Source organism: Sapajus apella, unplaced genomic scaffold (assembly GCF_009761245.1).
Source record: "Sapajus apella isolate SASKATOON/1434 unplaced genomic scaffold, GSC_monkey_1.0 scaffold32, whole genome shotgun sequence".
Classification (NCBI taxonomy): Eukaryota; Metazoa; Chordata; class Mammalia; order Primates; family Cebidae; genus Sapajus; species Sapajus apella.
In genome coordinates this window covers 3319759-3337032 of record NW_022436972.1, presented here as the reverse complement: position 1 = coordinate 3337032, position 17274 = coordinate 3319759, and the positions used below count along the sequence as shown (strand labels likewise).

General features: G+C 45.1%; 1 protein-coding gene across 5 annotated transcripts in view; it reads left to right on the top strand.

Moving 5' to 3' along the window:
- The window catches only part of SLC7A1 (solute carrier family 7 member 1), a 79799-nt gene that overhangs the window by 19875 nt on the left and 42650 nt on the right, over positions 1-17274 (top strand). The window contains exon 2 of one of the 5 annotated variants that reach the window (XM_032294825.1): positions 2485-2657. The exons of 3 other annotated variants lie outside the window; for them this stretch is intronic. The gene's annotated coding sequence lies outside the window, so the exon portion shown is untranslated. Of the gene's footprint in view, positions 1-1326; positions 2658-17274 lie in introns of those variants that run through there. One more of the 5 variants, XM_032294824.1, reaches the window with a different exon arrangement.

Below are 17274 nucleotides of genomic sequence, written 5' to 3'. Positions count from 1 at the left end.
TTGTGCATAAACTTACTTTTAGGCTAACTCTTAATTGTGTCATAAAATACCTAGAAGTAAGTATTTTAGGGGATTCAGGGACAGACGTATGGCACATCTGTTTGATGACAAGTAATATTTAATAGCATATCCAAAAGCTAAATACACCTTTTATTCAGACTCCTATTTGTTTGTAAATTCTAGTTGGGTCCTTTAGCACAACAGAAAGTTTACAGAAGCAAAACAAAGTTTTCTTTTTAAAAATTCGGAATACACTGGGGATTTATCATAAATTAGAAGCAGTATATAGTACTTGGCTTTTTTTTTTTTTTTTTTTTTTTTAGATGGAGTCTTGTTCTGTTGCCCAGGCTGGAGGCAGTGGCGTGATCTCGGCTCACTGTAACCTCTGACTCCCGGGTTCAAGCGATTCTCCTGCTTCAGTCTCCCTAGTAGCTGGGAATACAGGCACACGCCACCATGCCCGGCTAATTTTTGTATTTTTAGTAGGGATGAGGTTTCACCCTATTAGCCAGGATGGTTTCGATCTCTTGACCTCCTGATCCACCCGCGATGGCCCAAAGTGCTGGGATTATAGGCGTGAGCCACTGCGCCTGGCCTAGTACTCAGCTTTTTAAACTATATGTCTTCTTTTTTTTGTTGTTCGAGTTTACTGTTTGGATAAGATCTCCCTGGGCATTTTTCCAGCACAAATCAAGAGAAACTGGCACTGGGTAGAATAATACTTTTATGTATAAATAAGAAAAATCATGGTGTTTTCAGATGTTTGATTAGGTGCTCCTGTAACTAAAGAACAGTTGCAATGGTTACCCAAAGGGGCACAGAAAAAGTGCGTATTCTGAACAAGATTAGCTTGAGTTTAGACAGTGGCAGCTTTTCTTCTCTGCTTTAGTTTTGTGAATCTTAACATGTGCTTCATTGGGTGGAATGGCAGGTGTTTCTGTTCGTTTGTTTGGTTTGGGCCCAGCACAGATACTTGTGATTTGTGCTGCAGATAATCCTCTGCTGACAGACTGGTTAAAGAGTAAAGAATATGGCTGGGCGCGGTGGCTCACGCCTGTAATCCCAGCACTTTGGGAGGCTGAGGTGGGTGGATCATGAGGTCAAGAAATCGAGACCATCCTGGCCAACATGGTGAAACCCTGTCTCTACTAAAAGAAATAACAACAAAAAAAATTAGCTGGGCCTGGTGGCACGTGCCTGTAGTCCCAGCTACTCGGGAGGCTGAGGCAGGAGAATTGCTTGAACCCGGGAGGCAGAGGTTACAGTGAGCCAAGATTGTGCCACTGTACTCCAGCCTGGCACCTGGTGACAGAGCGAGACTCCGTCTCAAAAAAAAAGAATATTAGCTGCCCCAGTGAGTGCTATGAAATGTTAAGGTTTACCCTAGACCTTGGCTTTCTATTTTTATATGAGATTTCAATTTCAAAACAGGCTCTTTGAGAAGATTTCCTCCATTCATGTATTCATTTGTTTCATAGGTATCGGGTGAGCCCCTGCAGGTGCTGGCATGGACTTTCCCAAGTTCTTGCCCTTATGGGTCATAACTCCCTGGCAACAGATAGAGTGGTAACACAACCTGTTGGCCAGGAACCCTGTTTTCTTATGATTAAGTGAGCTAGAGAGAACGTCACAGTCCTACCGTCTATCTTCATCCCTTTGTAAACTAAGCTCTTACTGTTCTACTCAGACGGTTCACAATTGCCTCTCTCTTGAAATAGACAATCTACTGATCTCTTCTCAGTCCTCACCCCCTGTGGTGTGTCTGAAATGTTTAATTCTGTTGGCCATTCCCTTCTTTTACAGATTCTGTCCTTTTGTGAGTCTGTAGAAGGAGGCCCTCTTCGTGTACAGCATGTGAGAGAGCTTGTCAAAGAACGGAGTCATTGCTTGTTAGTAGCTGGGTGAGCAGCAAAGCCTGCGGGAGTCAGGGCTCGTGGTCCGGGGCTAGAAAGGTGCTGGGCGCGGGAGAGGTGTTCAGGCCTGAGCTGTCAGTACCAAACTAGGGTTACCAGGTTTAACAATAAAAATACTGAATGCCCAGTTAAATTTGAATTATAGATAAGCAATGGATACCTTTTTTAGTATAACCATATGAAAAAATTATTTGTTGGCAGTATTTGGGACATCGTTATGATATATTTGGGGCATCATTATGATATATTTGGGGCATACTTACATTGATGAGTTTTTTGTTGTTCATGTGAAATTTAGACTTAACTGGGCAGTCTTGTATTGGATCTGACAACTCTCTGCTAAGCTACCATAGAGTCGGGTTGTCTCTTGTGGCTCCTGGAGCACTTTGAAAGGGGAGGATGTGAGCCTCAAGGCTGACACACAGTCAGACACTCCCTGGCTTTAGAGAAGTCTGTCTGCCTTTGGACTCTAGAATTGCACCTCCCCTCATTTGTTTGCCACTTCCTCCTTTGGCTCCCAGAGTGTGGTGTTCCCAACAATTCTGGTAACAGCTGCCTTCTTTTCTCCCAGGGATCTCATTCCTGGCAACACGTGCCTCTGGGTGAGCCCCACATCCAAGGTCCTCGTTTCAGATTCTCACATACCCAACTGCCTGCCAGATAGTCCTGTCTGTTCTGCTGGACACAGGACATGTGACAAGACTGCTTTTTGATCCGAGGATATTTTGACTGTCATTTATGAATGTAAGTATTTTATCAGATGTATGTCACCACTGAAGAATTTTTGATGACAATATTGTCCTGAGTGAACTTCAATTTAAATCACTGTGTTTTTAGAGCACAGATAAACCATTTAAATTTTTCATGTTTCATGACATTATTCTCTACGGGATAGATTATTTGCTATCTGCATTTTCAAGAGTGGTTTCTTGTATATACCAGCCATTTGTCTGTGGCATATCCGATGGCTTTGAACTTCTGTCTCTGTTTCTTCTGGACCACTTACCCCTCCCAAGTGAAATTTTCTCTCACCAAATTGTGCAGCTTTAGATGTTAGTTACCATGTTGGGTCGGCCCTTGCGGTTGTGTGTTGGCTGCTTCTGGTTGGTGTGCTGAGAGCAGTCCCATCCAGGTTTCCCAGGGTCACCCTCCCTGCCCGGAACCAGTCAACCGCAGTGCTCGGGCCCATGTTTTGTGAGCTTCCAATCACTTTGTAGATTACAAACTGGGGCAGAGAGCGACGTGGGGATTCGGAGGGGCAGGGCCACAGTGCCTTACTGAGGGCCACCCTCAGCTCAGATTCAGTGCTTTCAAATGCAAGTTTAGGATTTCAGAGTTGCCTTGGGCTTATTCCTCTCATATTGATGGTAATTGGTGGTGTCCGGCCAGTCCTTCCTCCCCTACCCCGCACATGGTCTTCTTCCTTTTTCTTGTAGTCCCTTGCCCTGGTGCCTGAGTCCTGAGTGTTTCTTCCCACCTCCCTACCTTTTGTCTTTCCAGCATCTTCCTGAGTGGCCTCTGTACCTTTTCTCCCCCATTAAATTACAGTGGCACCTGCCCCTTTGGGTGGCGCCTGCCATTCCTTAACAGCATGTGCATGAAGTAGAAAACCCAGTGAGTGACTCTTGTGTGAAGCATCCTGGCGCTGCCCTGAGGGCTGGGGGAGCCCGCACTGGTCCAGTCCACTGGGCTTCTCCGGGCACGGGTGTAACTTGGCATGGGACCAGGAGGCCCAGACAGCGTGTCACACTTGAAGGCATGCTTGGGACCCACAGGTGGCCACTGCACCCTCACCACCTGTGTTTTGGGGCAGTGTCATGTATGCCACAGACAGCCTCAGACCTGGGCGTTGGTGCCTCCTTGGCCACTGGCCATCGGGCCTGCTTCCCTTGTGACATTTCACTTTGACCTTTCCTTTGAAGGTTTTTGAAGCAACGCTGTACACGCAAAGGTCAATAAAGAAGAGTGGATGATAGGTGGACAGAAATGTAAGTTAAAAGGCAGGAAGTGAGGCTGCTTAATACAAGCAGGTTGGAGGGGATGAGCAAAACAAAAAATGCCCTTGAAATGATTCTTTAATCATTTGTCTTTAGAGACGTAAAGCGGGACACGGAAAACAAACATTTCCATTCAATGTATACACAGTTTGCAAAACAAATAACTGGGCTTTGTGAGTGTCCAGACCTCCTGGAAGGAGGAAAGCGGTTCTGGACTGGGCAATCCTTTTCCGCCTGAGGTCAGAGTGGAAGAAACTGGAGAAGCAGTCCCTCTGGTGGAACAGGTAAAGCAAAAGCCTTTCGTTTTCTTAATGAAATGTAATGCTTCCAAATTGGCCAAAAAGCCAAACTGAGATGAAAAGGCCCCTGGGTGGAGCGGGACCATCCATGAGTGAGACCCCCAGCGGATGTGTGGTGGTCACTTCATTGTGATCTAGAAAGGCTACAGCCACGGCCTGCCCTCCACTACCCTGCGTCCAGGCATCGCCAAGGGCTTTGGTTGTTGGTGCTGTGGAGACTGGGACCTTTACATATTTGATGTTTTAAAATTAAAATCGGCCACAAAATGTCATTATGTTATGTTTTTACGATTTTTTCATTTTGTTTATGTTTTTAATAGTTTTAAGTCAACTTTAATATTTCTGGGCAACAGCCCTCAAGTCTTCCACATCTGAATCAGGGCAGATGGAAATAAGTCAAACAATAAACCCTATTTTATTTTTTAAACTGTATATTTGTATAGTATTTTGTTGAATACAAAATACAATTTTTGCTGTTTTAATGGCAAAAACAGCAATTATTTTTGCACCAACCTAATACCTTCATTATGGTATGACAAAAACAATTATCATTTTGGGTACCTAATCTTCACAGCATTTTATGAGTTGGCTACTAATGAGCTATCTTACACATGAAGAAACTAATAATAATAATATAGTTAAACATAGCACATACCATGCACCAGGTGCTCTGCAGCGCTTTACATACGTAAATTCGTTTAAACCTCTTCATCTTGCAAAGGAGAAAAGGGAAAGTCAAAGAAATTAAATAACTTATCCATCTTTTTTTTTTTTTTTTTTGAGACAAAATCTCGCTTTGTTGCCCAGATCTGTGTGCAGTGGCATGGTCCTGGCCCACTGCTGCCTCAACCTCCCTAGGCTCCAGTGATCCTCCCATCTCAGCCTCCTTGGCTGCTGGGGCTACAAGCACAAGCCGCCATGCCTGGTTAATTTTTTTTCCTGTATTTTGTAGATACATGGTTTTGCTATGTTGCCCAGGCTGGTCTCCAACTCTGGGACTCAAGCCGTCCATCTGCCCGCCTTGGCCTCCCAAAGTGCTGGGATTGTAGACGTGAGCCACTGTGCCTGGTCCCATCATTTTTTGAATCCAGTTTAACCTGAGAGTTTAACTTCTGTCTTGTCTCGCTGTCACTTGAGCCTCACAGTAGGAACAAGGTAGAGTTGGGGGGCGGGTATGGGTGACACTGTCATTATCCCAGTTTCAGATGCTAGAACGGAAACAGCGGCTCGGAGTATCTTGCTCAAGATCACACTGTAATCTCAGCACTTTGGGAGGCCGAGGCAGGCGGATCACCTGAGGTCGGGAGTTCAAGACCAGCCTGGCCAACATGGTGAAACCCTGTCTTTAAAAAAGAAAAAAAAAAGAGATCACACTGTGAGGGCAGGCCTTCTGATTCCTCATCAGATTAGTGAGGAAATATAAAATGGGACATGGAAAGAATTTTCCTATTCAATGACAAGTCAATAATGTTGCTTGATGCAAGCTGCTAGGCCTTTGTATCCAGGCACATAGCAGGCCCTGGCCTCCTCCTCCATGCTGAGTTTGGGGTAGAGGAGGCTCAGCAGAGGGACGAATGCTCATAACACAGCAGCCATTCATTTGATGCCAGAGGAACACGTGCACGAACTTCCCCAGGATTCACAGGAAGGTGGGGAAGTGCTAGGTAATTTCACCTGGTGGCCCACCCAGGCAATGTGATTATGTGAATGTGGCCTTCAGAGAGCTTCTGTTTTATGTTAGGAAACTTTTGTTTCTGGTTCTGTTTTTCTTTTAATTTGTGTAATGTGACCAGGACATCTGTGGCCAGACTAGCTGTCAGCCATGTGCTTTGTTTGCTGGTTGGAGCCTGGCCAACCATGGAGGTGGATCCGAGGGGCCTTCGGGGTGACTCCCACCTCAACCACTTAGAGCTCTGATAAGCACTGCTGAAACTCTTTGAGGTTCAGTGTTCTCGTTTATGAAATGAGGATTGATGGCTGCTTTTCTAGGCGTGTGAAAGACCTAGCACAGTGTCTGCTGCATACCAGCTGCTCAGATGTTATTGCGTAACATTGCAGAATTAAAAAAAAAAATCAGCCTTGATAGTGCAATGTGTTGTTGTAACTGATCATTAGACTCACTGTGGGTACTTTTGAGAATGGGGTAGTGGTGATGTCTGGTGTCCTTAGGAGCTCGATTTAGAAGGAGGAGGGCTATCATGTGATTGTTGCAGCCCCCGCCCCATGAGGTCAAGCCCTCCCCCTTGCAGTGGGCCTGGCAGCTACAGAAATCCAGAGCTCACTACCTCTAAGGCTGTTGCCATCAGGGGTCCTGCAGGGAACAGAGTGCATTCTCAGGTTGGGCAGTTTGAGGTGAGTTTAAATAAAGTGACTTTTTACAAAGCAAGGCAGGGTGTTCACAGCCTGGAGCAGTGAGGGGGCCCTGACCACTTCTAACACCCTCGGCCTGAGGGAAAGTGACGGTTTTGAGGCCGCAGCTGGCTGTGTGAAGGGCCGATCTCCCAGGAGACAGCGTGCAGAGAGAGGGTCCTCCCTCACCTCACTCCTCCCTGCTGGTGCCCAGAGAGCTCGGGATGCACACAGGGGGGCCTTGTAGTGGGGATGGCAGAAGCAGGGAGTGGCTCTGGGGGCAAACAGGATGCAATTTCAGGCATGGGGCACAGAGCCAGGTCAGAGCCAGGTGCCCTCAGCTGAGCTGAGGACAAAAACAAGTCAGGTGAGTTGTGCAGCCCACATTTTTGTTTCCTTTAGACAGGAGTCAGTTCTTAAAAAGGAATCAAAGTGACTGGACAGACACCCGTTTTGATGCATTTAAGCTGGTGGCTTCTTGGGTAATCTTCCTTCACTTGCTCAGAAGCCTGGAGACCTGTGTTCAGGTGCCTCTGAGTCATTTGGTGTATTAGGACTTGAGTTGTCCTGTGGTAAAATAAAGGGACGGACTTATCAGGGCTTCTGCAAGTGGGGCGTCTACAGGGCCAGGTAGTACATATTTTAGGCTTTGTGGCCACACGAGGTCTCAGTTGCATGATCATCATCTCCTTTTTCTTCTTCCTCTTTTTTCTCCCTCCACTTCTTCAAAAACACAATCTTTTACAAATAAAAATCATTCATAGTTCATGGTCGATACAGAAATGGGCCAAACACCATTGTGTGTCAGCTCCTGGACTAGATCATCACTCCCGTGTGCTTTGTGCACTTCTGTGTGCAAGGTGATTTTAAGGAAGGCACAAACGTTTTTATGTTAATGGTATGTTAAATCCTAATATGTTTTAGGAAAAATAGGTGACTAGCACCTTAAGAACTCACTACCCATAGACGTAGCCACATGGGGCTCTCCAGGAAATGGCTGGCTCTTTCAGGTTGGGTGGTGGATGTGAGTTTCAAGATCAGATTCCAGGTAGTTTTGGTGGTGCGCCATTTATGAGAGTAATACATCGTGTCTTTTAAAAAATTTGCCCAAATTAGTAAAAGATGGATTCCTTTAAGGAGAAATATTCTAAAGGACAGTGTCCATGCCACACAGACAGAGCAGAGCCTCGCAGACGAGGTATGGGGGAGACCACGGTGTGGAGTGGATTAGATCAGCTCACTCCTCCCCAGCAGCACATTCCTTGATTATTCCATGTTTCAGATGTAGCCTGTTGGGACCATTTCACACCAATGGAAATGCTCTCAGCACTTTGAGAAGTACTGTGTAAGTTTAGAGGAGAAACAAGAGGGCAGAGCCGTCTGCCATTTTTTTGATGGAGTCCTGACTGACAGATGCCAGGCATGTGGGGTGCCCGCCCACTCTGCCCCTCTGAAGAGCTGTCCCGTGGGTGGGAGCTCTTTGGACTCAACCCCTCTCCAGAGTTAGGGCCACTTCACCCTCAAGGGCACGTACATTACCTGCCTCGAACTGTGTTCCTGTGCTGAATTCCAGCAACACAGCTAGTGATTGAGGCCCAGGAGAACAAATTAAGTCCATTTAAAAAGTACAGAAATTCAGAGCCCAAGACTTGTGAGAGCTTGCTTAATCCCCTTTGGTAATTGCTGGCTGTCAGTCTCCCTGCCCCTGAACCTGTGCTGCTCTCGCTAGCTCCTGGCCACACCTGAGGCTCATTTGTCTGTGTGGGCTCGTTTAGAACCGCTGCACTCTCCGTGTTGCTTCCGTGAGGAATGCCTGCCTGCAGGGAGCTGTACCTGGCAGCTTGTAAACGTCCAGGAGTGTGGCAGGAGTCTACCTGTCAGGTGTGCCTTGGCACAGAAAAGGCTGCGGCCAAGCCCTGTCAGCATTCCGAACATTCAGTGTGGGAAGCATCCCAAAATTTGTCTCCCACTCCCTGAGCTGGGCATGTTTTTTCCCAGCCTCCTGGATGAGTTTTTTGGCCTGGTAGTGAGCCTTGAGGACCTTAGGAAATACTGGGCTGGGCTGAGACTTCGTTTCATTTCGAATGCCTGAGGAGCTTTTACTCTTCTGATTACCTCTTTAAGCCATCTCATTATTTTTGAGATCTTGTACCATATAGACTTGCAGAATGAGAGGGGTTCCCTCCCGCCACACCCTGTTTTGATCTAAAAGCTTAAAAATCACGTATATGGCATTATTTAAATCAAAACATGCTGCAACCTTCCCCATTTTTATTATTCTGCTCCTGTCACCGTGAAATATTTAAGCCGTGTATTAAAACAGGAGCTTGTATTTGCAGTGTAACAGAACACCAGAAGATGAGGTGGCAGTTGTAGGGAGAGTTTATCAAATAGGAGCTAATTTCGCCGTCGTGAAACTCTCAAAGCAGAATGACAGCTACGTATAATAAATAGCTTGTGCAAATAGAGTGGAGAGCCTCTTACCACCGGCAGCTGGAGCCATGATGATTGATTTTCGGGGAGTGGGGTGGTAGGGTTTTGACTTGAAGCAGAATTAAAGTACGTGGGAGAAAGTGTTACCTTAGCAACTGAACTTGAATAGAAGTTCAAGTTCAAATCTGCCTGTCATGGTTCATGGGAAAACTATACTTGGGGTTCCTTTGGATTGAGCTCCTCTTGTTTTTTTCTTTTTTTTTCCCCCGAAAAAAATAGTTTTATCAATCTAATTTACATACTATAAAGCTCACCCATTGAAAGTACAAATTCAGTGGATTTTAGCAAATTCACAGGGTTATGTAAACATCACCATAATTTCAGAACATTTTCGTTACCCTAAGAGGAAACTCATGCCCATTCACAGTCATTCCCCACCCGTAGCCAAGCTCTACGCAGCCACTTATTTCCTTTTTATCTCCATTCTGGACATTTCATATAAATGAATGACACGGAACGTGACCTGTGACCCTTCACGTCTGGCTTCTTTCACTTAGCCTTGTGTTTTCAAGGTCCATCCATGTTGCACCATGTGTCAGAATCTCATTGCTTTTCATGGCTGAGTAATATCCCATTGTCTGGATGTACCGCATTCTGTTTATCCATTCAGCAGTTGGCGGACGTTTGGGCTGTTTCTGCTTTTTGGCTTTTACGCACAATGCTGCTGTGCACATTGGTGTAAGTTTTCATGTAGACACTTGCACTCCTTTATCTTGAGCATTGACCTAGATGGAATTGTTGTATTGTGCCTCTGTGTACTTTTTGAGGAATCTTCTTAGTGGTTTTGTTTTTCCATTTTGAATTGTAAGCATTTTTGAATAGTGGGAAAATACACATAGCAAAACTTGCCATCTTAGCCATTTTTAATTGCGCAGTTCAATCACATTAACTACATTTACACTGCTGTACAGCCTTCGCTGCTGCTGTCCTTTTCTTGGGTTTTGGCGAAACAGTCTGTACCATCCCTTAGGCCCCAGAAGGGATAAATAACTTGGGCTTTGACTCAGCAAAGAGGTGGGTTAATAATGATCAAACTCACTGCCTTTTGAGAAGTGTGAGAATCTAGATAGGGTGATGGTTCCTTGGCCTAGAACCACAGGATCCCTTCTCTGTGTAGATGCTGCTGCGTTAGGAAGCTTTGGATAAGAGGAGTGGGGTGGGAATAACTTGAAGAGGCTGCCCAAGAGTGAGAGCAAGGAAATGGTAAGGTGGGCTACTGTCTGCATCCTGGGGGAGCCCACTGGGCATGTTTGAGGGACACGGTCTTTCCAAGGCACAGTAGGTGTACAGAGTCTTTTTTTTTTGTATGGTGAACTGAGATCCACCTGGGCCCTGGCAGATGGCAGAAAGGGATCCTGAGTATAAAGGACTGTGGGTCAGATTTACTGAGTCATGGGAGAGTGTCCAAGTGTGGGCCAAAGTGTATACGTGTGTTTAGGGAAGATGTCACAGACCTAGAAGAGGTCCTGGAGAAGGTGGGTGTAGCCTGCTCTGCCCCGCCTCTCAGCAGGCAGGCCTCCTGGAACCCTTTGTGCTCCTCCAGGGCCTGTCCTGGGAATGCCTGCCTCAGTCTCTCCTGGCCACTCCAGGCAGGATCTGTTGGCCCTGCCCTGAAGTCCCCCCAGGCCTCCTTCCTCTCTATGCCGGCCATCTTGACATTACCCTTTGTATTGTACTCATGGGTCTTCATGAGCAGCTCTCTTACTTTCTCAGTAACGTGTCATCTCCTGATTGGCAAGGTCTGTATTTTATGCTCTTTTGGGCTAAGTCACTGGCAGACAGAAACATCAAATATTCTAATTCAGGATGGGTGCCACAGTCTACCCAGGCAGCTCATTAATGAGATGATTCTTTTAAAATATTGACAAACCATGTAATTAAGAGCTGATTATTCACACATCAAACAATTCTTAACTTAAACTAGAGGGTTTCTTTTAATAGCAGCTCCCCCTGGCTGCATTTATCTATTTGTGTAGTTTATTAGCTATTTGGCAGAGAAATTTCAGAACGCCAGCTACAAGCTAGTGCAGTTGAAGAACAGAATGTGTTGAAGAGAAAGTATTTCTGGAAGCATGTCATTTACTCAAAGAAATTATCTAAGAATGTATTTATTTTGAAAAGTGCTTAATGTATTTATACACATAACCTCTATTTATTTTCTTAAATAATTCTGTGAGCTTAGCAGTAGTTTCCTCATTGGAGAAGGGAGGATATTGAGATTCAGAATAATTTGCCCCGGCTTATTCAGCTAGTCCGTGGTTGAGCAGGGATTGATATCAATGCCTTCTTCAAAACCTGTGCCTCCTCATCCCATTGCGTCTGACTGCATTTGCTAAGTGGGAGGATTGTCCTTGCATCTAATTAAACTTGTACTGTAATTTCATTACGGCTGTTGCCCTAGGGGAGCTGTTATAAGTCTTGCATAGAGTTTCAGTAGCATTGAAAATAATGGAGCACCAGAGTGGATTTAGAGTTTGACACACACCCTGAGGTTTGAGCCGAGATTCCACTTCATAGAACCTACTTTATGCAGCTGTTTTTTTCACATGTGAAGCAAGTGTAACAGCTGTATAACCTTCAAAGGCTTGGCTTGAGTATTAAATGAGATTTCATACTCAATTAAGAAGTGCCTTAGGAGAGGGCACTGGTGCATCGTAGGCAATTAATGGCAGTGTTAGCCTTTGTCAGTGTGCCTGTAACTGACGTCAGGGGTGCATTTATTGTTGGCTGGGCCAGAGGTAGGCTGTGCAGGGTCGTTGGTGAGAGCCCATCAAGTGGAAGGGGGGAAATGACCGAGTGGAAAATCAGTGTATTCTTCCAGACCACCCCTTCCTCCAGCCCTTGTCCTCACTTCGTCTTTCTCCCCACTATTTTCCTGCGTTAGTCATGGTTTTCCTTTTACCATCTTGAGAGGATTTCTGCATTAGGCATTAGGTGACCAGATGGTCCTTCCAGCTCTTTGAGCTTAGGACTTGGTGTTTTAAAATTCTCACTGGCCAGCAGAGCATCACTTGGAGAGAAGCTACCATCCCCATGGTGCAAACTGCCTCTCACCAGCTAAAGATGGCCTTCCCCCAGGAGCACCAAAACCCTATCTTTTTCATGACCGGAGGACTTTTTAATAAAATGGCAGTGGTGCCTTAGTTTCAGTGTTGAGCTACCTTTCCTGAGCATCAGCGTCTCATCCATAAAGTGGGGACCACGTGTCTCTGCCCACGCTGGGAGACCCATGACAGCACAGGGGAGGCGCTGGCAGTCCCGACTCTTCAAGCTGCCCATCTTGTCCATGCTGCCTGCAGGGCGAAAGCCTCCCCAGCAGTTGTACAAGCTGTCAGATTCACTCTTAGAAACCAGAGCCTGGATTCATTCCAACGGGAAACTTGTCTTCATCCACACTACATCTTTTCATCCTCGACTGTGGTTCTTCCCCTGCTGCTGCTTATTCTCTATCTGGTGTGGGGACATCGAAGGTTCTCCAGGGATGTGATGACGGAGTTTTGCATTCCTATAAATATGTTTGTCCCTGTTTTGCAGACAAATTTGTCATTTTTAATATTATAATTTAAATAGTGAAACACTAAAAAAAAAAAAGCCCGTAAATTTGTAGAACACTTTGCCATCCACCGCTGCACACGGTGAGGCGGGCTTTCTCTGCCTTGGCCCATCATGTATCCTTCTTTGCTGAGGAACTGCCCTGTGCATGGTAGGATTTAGCAGTATCCTTAGCCTCTGCCTGCTAGTTGACCACCATCCTTCAACTGTGACAACCTAAAATGTGTCCAGACGTGGTCAGGTGTCCTCCAGGGGGCAGAGTCACCCCCGGTTGAGAGCCACTGCACTGCAGCCCCCGACTCTGTCCTCCTGGCCTCTCTCGTTGCCCCTTTTGGAGCCATCATTAGATTTACACCAGTAGGTAAGAATGGTTTTCTCTGCTCTTTTGCAGTGCACAGCACACAAGGACTTTGTAGTCCTTTCTCAGAGTATTTTCCGTCTCAAAGGAAGGATGAATCATTCAATTTTGAGCCAAGTGGTCTTTTCCTGGGTGCAGAATGAGCTGGAGTAATTTTAATTATTGAAGGGCTGGAGGTAGGGTAAATATCTTACTGTTTGTTTCTTCCTTGACCACATTTCCTTTAGAGTTTGTAATCTCCCGCCCCCTAGTAAGTATTATATAGAACCACAAATGTTATATAGATTGTGGGGTCTTTTCAACAGCTTTTACATTTAAATTTTATTGCTGCCTTAGGGAGTGGACAGGTACTGGTATAGGTTCCAAATGACAGTGGAACCTCGAAGAACATTAGAAATTAGGCGAATACCACAACAGTGATAACTATGCGAGGTAACGCAAATGTTAGTTTGCCAGATTCAGCCATTTCACAGTGTACGGGCTGAGGATGCCTTATCCAAAATGCTCAGAACCAGAAATGTTTTGGATTCGGGATTTCTTCACATTGAACTGTTTGCATTACCCTTACCAGTTGGGCATTCTTAATCCAAAATATCTGAAATTGGAGATGCTCCAGTGATCATTTCCTTTGAGCATCCTGGTGGTGCTCAAAGTTTTAGGTTTTGGAGCATTTCAGATTTTGGATTTTTGGATTAGAGACACCAAACCTGTTTATATACTTTAAGACATCATGTTGTACATAGTAAATACATACAATTTTGTCTGTCAATGTGAAATGTAAAGAAAGTAGGGGGAGCACTATATTGACATTGTCAAGAGGAGGCGAACCTATTCTATGAGTTTGCCTGGGAACCATTGAGTAACAGCTGGAAAATTCACTGTAATCAGGTAAAGGACAAGGTGTGATCATTGAAATTGGCAGGCTGAGAATATGCTGTGCTATGATGGAACTACAGAAGTGAGGACGTGCAGGTCTATCAGGAATGCAGGGGAATGTGATATGTGCAAGTTTTGGTTTCTAGTACATTCATTTATGTCCCTTGCCAGTACTCTGTATTGCTGTGGTTAATAAGAGTCTGGATGAATCTAAGATTTGGACTTCGAGGACTGGAAGGCTCAAGGACAGAGGGGATTGCCCCCCTTTCTGTGGTCCAGAAAAGCCTTTGAGAATTGCAGCTCTTAGATTGTCTGCAGAACAGCCTCTGGGATGGTCAGCTGTTGACTCAGACCATGCTGTGTGTGGGGCTCATCACAGAAGGGGTGGAAAGGCCTCAGCTCGTGAGAGCCTCAGAGGACAGTTCTGGATTCTTCAGTGATGCCTGGGGCCTGCCCTTGTGGTTCCAGGGATGCTGAAGTCTTTATTATGCACATTAGGTTTTGATTTCTGTCCTCCATCACTGTCCTTGACCGGGAAAGTTATTTCAGCCTCTTAGCCCAATGTTTTAACAAAAAACTAATGGAAATTTCAAAACAATGTTTATGTCAAAGGAAAAATTAAACCAATTGTAGTTTGCCTTTTCAAACTAAAAAAACACTCTGTTTTTCTAAGACTCTTGACACCCCCGACCTATCTACCTCGGGAGCTGCCTGGGCTGTTCCATAGGAATCTGGCCATCCCAAAGGGCTTGACTCTCACCACAATTATTGGTTGGAGCTACTGGGTGACTTCACAGAGGTGTCCCCCCTGCCTTGAACTGTGGTTCCTTGTGGCTTCATTCCTGACACCCCCTCAGCGTGTCACCAATAACTGTGACATCGACCTCCTGCTGGGAAGGCGCACCCGTGTGTGTAGTTGGGGCTCATCCTGTTTCTCCTGGTTTCATGCAGTTACTTTTGGAGATGAGAAGTGTGCTGCCTTCATTAGTGTTTAGTCCCTTCTTTTTTGAAGAGCCCTTCCCATTAATAGAACATTAACTCCGCAGAGATAGGGATTTGGTCTAGTTGGTTCACTGCTGCATCCCCAGTTTCTGAAACTACCTAGCACTCAGTGTGTAACTGTTGAGTGAAGAATAGGGTAAGAACAGGTGGAGCCGCTATGTAAGTTGCCAAAAAGTTGGGCATCATGTTTAAGAAAATAAAGTTAAAGATTTTTTTAGTGGTTCTTATCCGTGTACTTAACAGAAACACCTGACTCCTTTTGATTTATAAATTGTTAAGTGGGATATGTTTTCTGATATTTTGTGGTTATTTTATGCGTGGACTTTTTTGTGGTGTGCCAGGTGTCCACTACAAATATACAGCCATGGGCCCCGTAATGATGTTTCGGTTGCTGATAGACCTCATCTATGTAACAGAGCTGAAAAATTCCTGTTGCTTACTGACATCTTAGCTTTTGTGACATTGTCCTGCTACTCGTTACTCACATGTTTGTGGTGGTCCAGGGGTTAACAAACGTACTACTGCATTGCCAGCTATCTGAAAGTATGGCACATGCAATTAGGTAGAGTACATAATACTTGATAATAAAAGACTATGTTACTGGCTTATGTATTTACCATACCATACTTTTTGTCATTATTTTAGAGTATTGTCCTAGTTAACTGTAAAATCGCCTCAGGCAGGTGTTTCAAGAAGTATTTCAGAAGAAGGCATTGTTAGCACTGGAGACGACAGCTCCTTGTGTGTTCCTGTCCTCTGAAGACCTTCCAGTGGGACAGAACACAGAGGTGGGACGCGGTGACATTGATCATCTTGGCTCTGTGTAGGCCTAAGCTAATGTGTATGTTTGTCTGTGTCTTGGTTTTTAACAAAAGAGTTGAAAAAGCTTACAGAATAAGGCCAAAAAATATTTTTATGCTTTTGTGTAATGTTTGTGTTTTAAGCTGTGTTATTATGAAAAAGTAAAAGAGCTATAAAAAAAAGTAAAAACATTACAGTAAGCTAAGTTTAATTTATTATTGGAGAAGGAAAAGTATTTTTTACACACTTAGCGTAGTTTCATGTACAGTGTTCCTGAAGTCTACAGCAGTGTGCAGTCCTGTCCTAGGCCTTCACATTCACTCCCCACCCACTGACACTCGCTCACCCCTCCTTCATGTTCTCTCCATCCCCAACCTCCCACGCCCCCCACCATGCTCGCTCCCCACTCATTGAGTCTCAGGGTAATGTCCAGCCCCGCAGGCTTCATTCATGGGAAGTGCCCTCCCTATAAGGTTGCACCAGTTTTTATCTTTTGTATCTTATTCTCGCTGTCCCTTCTTTATGTTTCCATTCACAGATACTTACCACTGTGTTACTGTTGCCGGCAGTATTGAGTACAGTAACATGCTGTACGGGTTTGTAGCCTAGAAGCCAAGGCTATACCATGCAGCCTAGGTGTGCAGTAGGCTATCCCACCTAGACTCCTGCCGGTACACTCTAAGTACACTTCAGGATGTTCACACAAGGATGGAATCGCCTGAAGACACATTTCTCAGAACACATCCCTGTCGTTAAGTGACATATGACTGTAATATAGCCACATGGCATCACAATCACACTTTTACCGTCTCCATGTACTCCTGGAAGCCCATCAAGGGTAGTGCTGGAATGCTGCTTGCTGTATTTATGAAGCAAATGGACTGTTTCCATCTGAGGTGTAGCACCGCCTTACTCTGCTTTTAACAAAGGAATTTTCAAATCTCAAAATTATAATTAATTGGTTGGAACATTCTTGGATTAAAGAAAAGCAGTGCTAATGAATTTATTTGCTGTGCATTCCAGCCCCATTAATCCTGATGAATTCATCCTGGCTTAACATATGGCATGCCTTCCTTTAGACTTTCAAGTTTAGCATTAACTGCTTTTATACCATGACAGGAGCAAGCATCACTGCAGCAGGCTGCTGAATTCATGCCTAAGAAGCAGGAGAGCAGCATTCTTCCTGTTGAGCATATATTAAGCTTGGCTGTATTCATTTCACTGGGCAAATTTTCAAGCAGTGGTTCTCAAACTGTTTGATCTGGAACCCCTCTGACACCCTTAAAGAGTATTGAGGACTCCAAGGAGCTTTGCTTATGTGGGTTGTGTCTATCAATATTTATGAATTGGAAATTAAAATTTAGGCTGGGTGCAGTGGCACACATAATCCCAGCACTTTGGGAGGCTGAGGCAGTTCGATTGCTTGAGATTAGGAATTTGAAACCAACCTGGGCAATGTGGCGAAACCCTGTTTCTACGAAAAATACAAAAATTAGCCAGGCTTGGTGGTGCACACCTGTAGTCCCAGCTATTTGGGAGGCTGATGTGGGAGGATCACCTGAGTCCAGGGAGGTTGAGGCAGCAGTGAGCTGAGATCATACCACTGCATTCTGCTACCTGAGTGACAGAGTGAG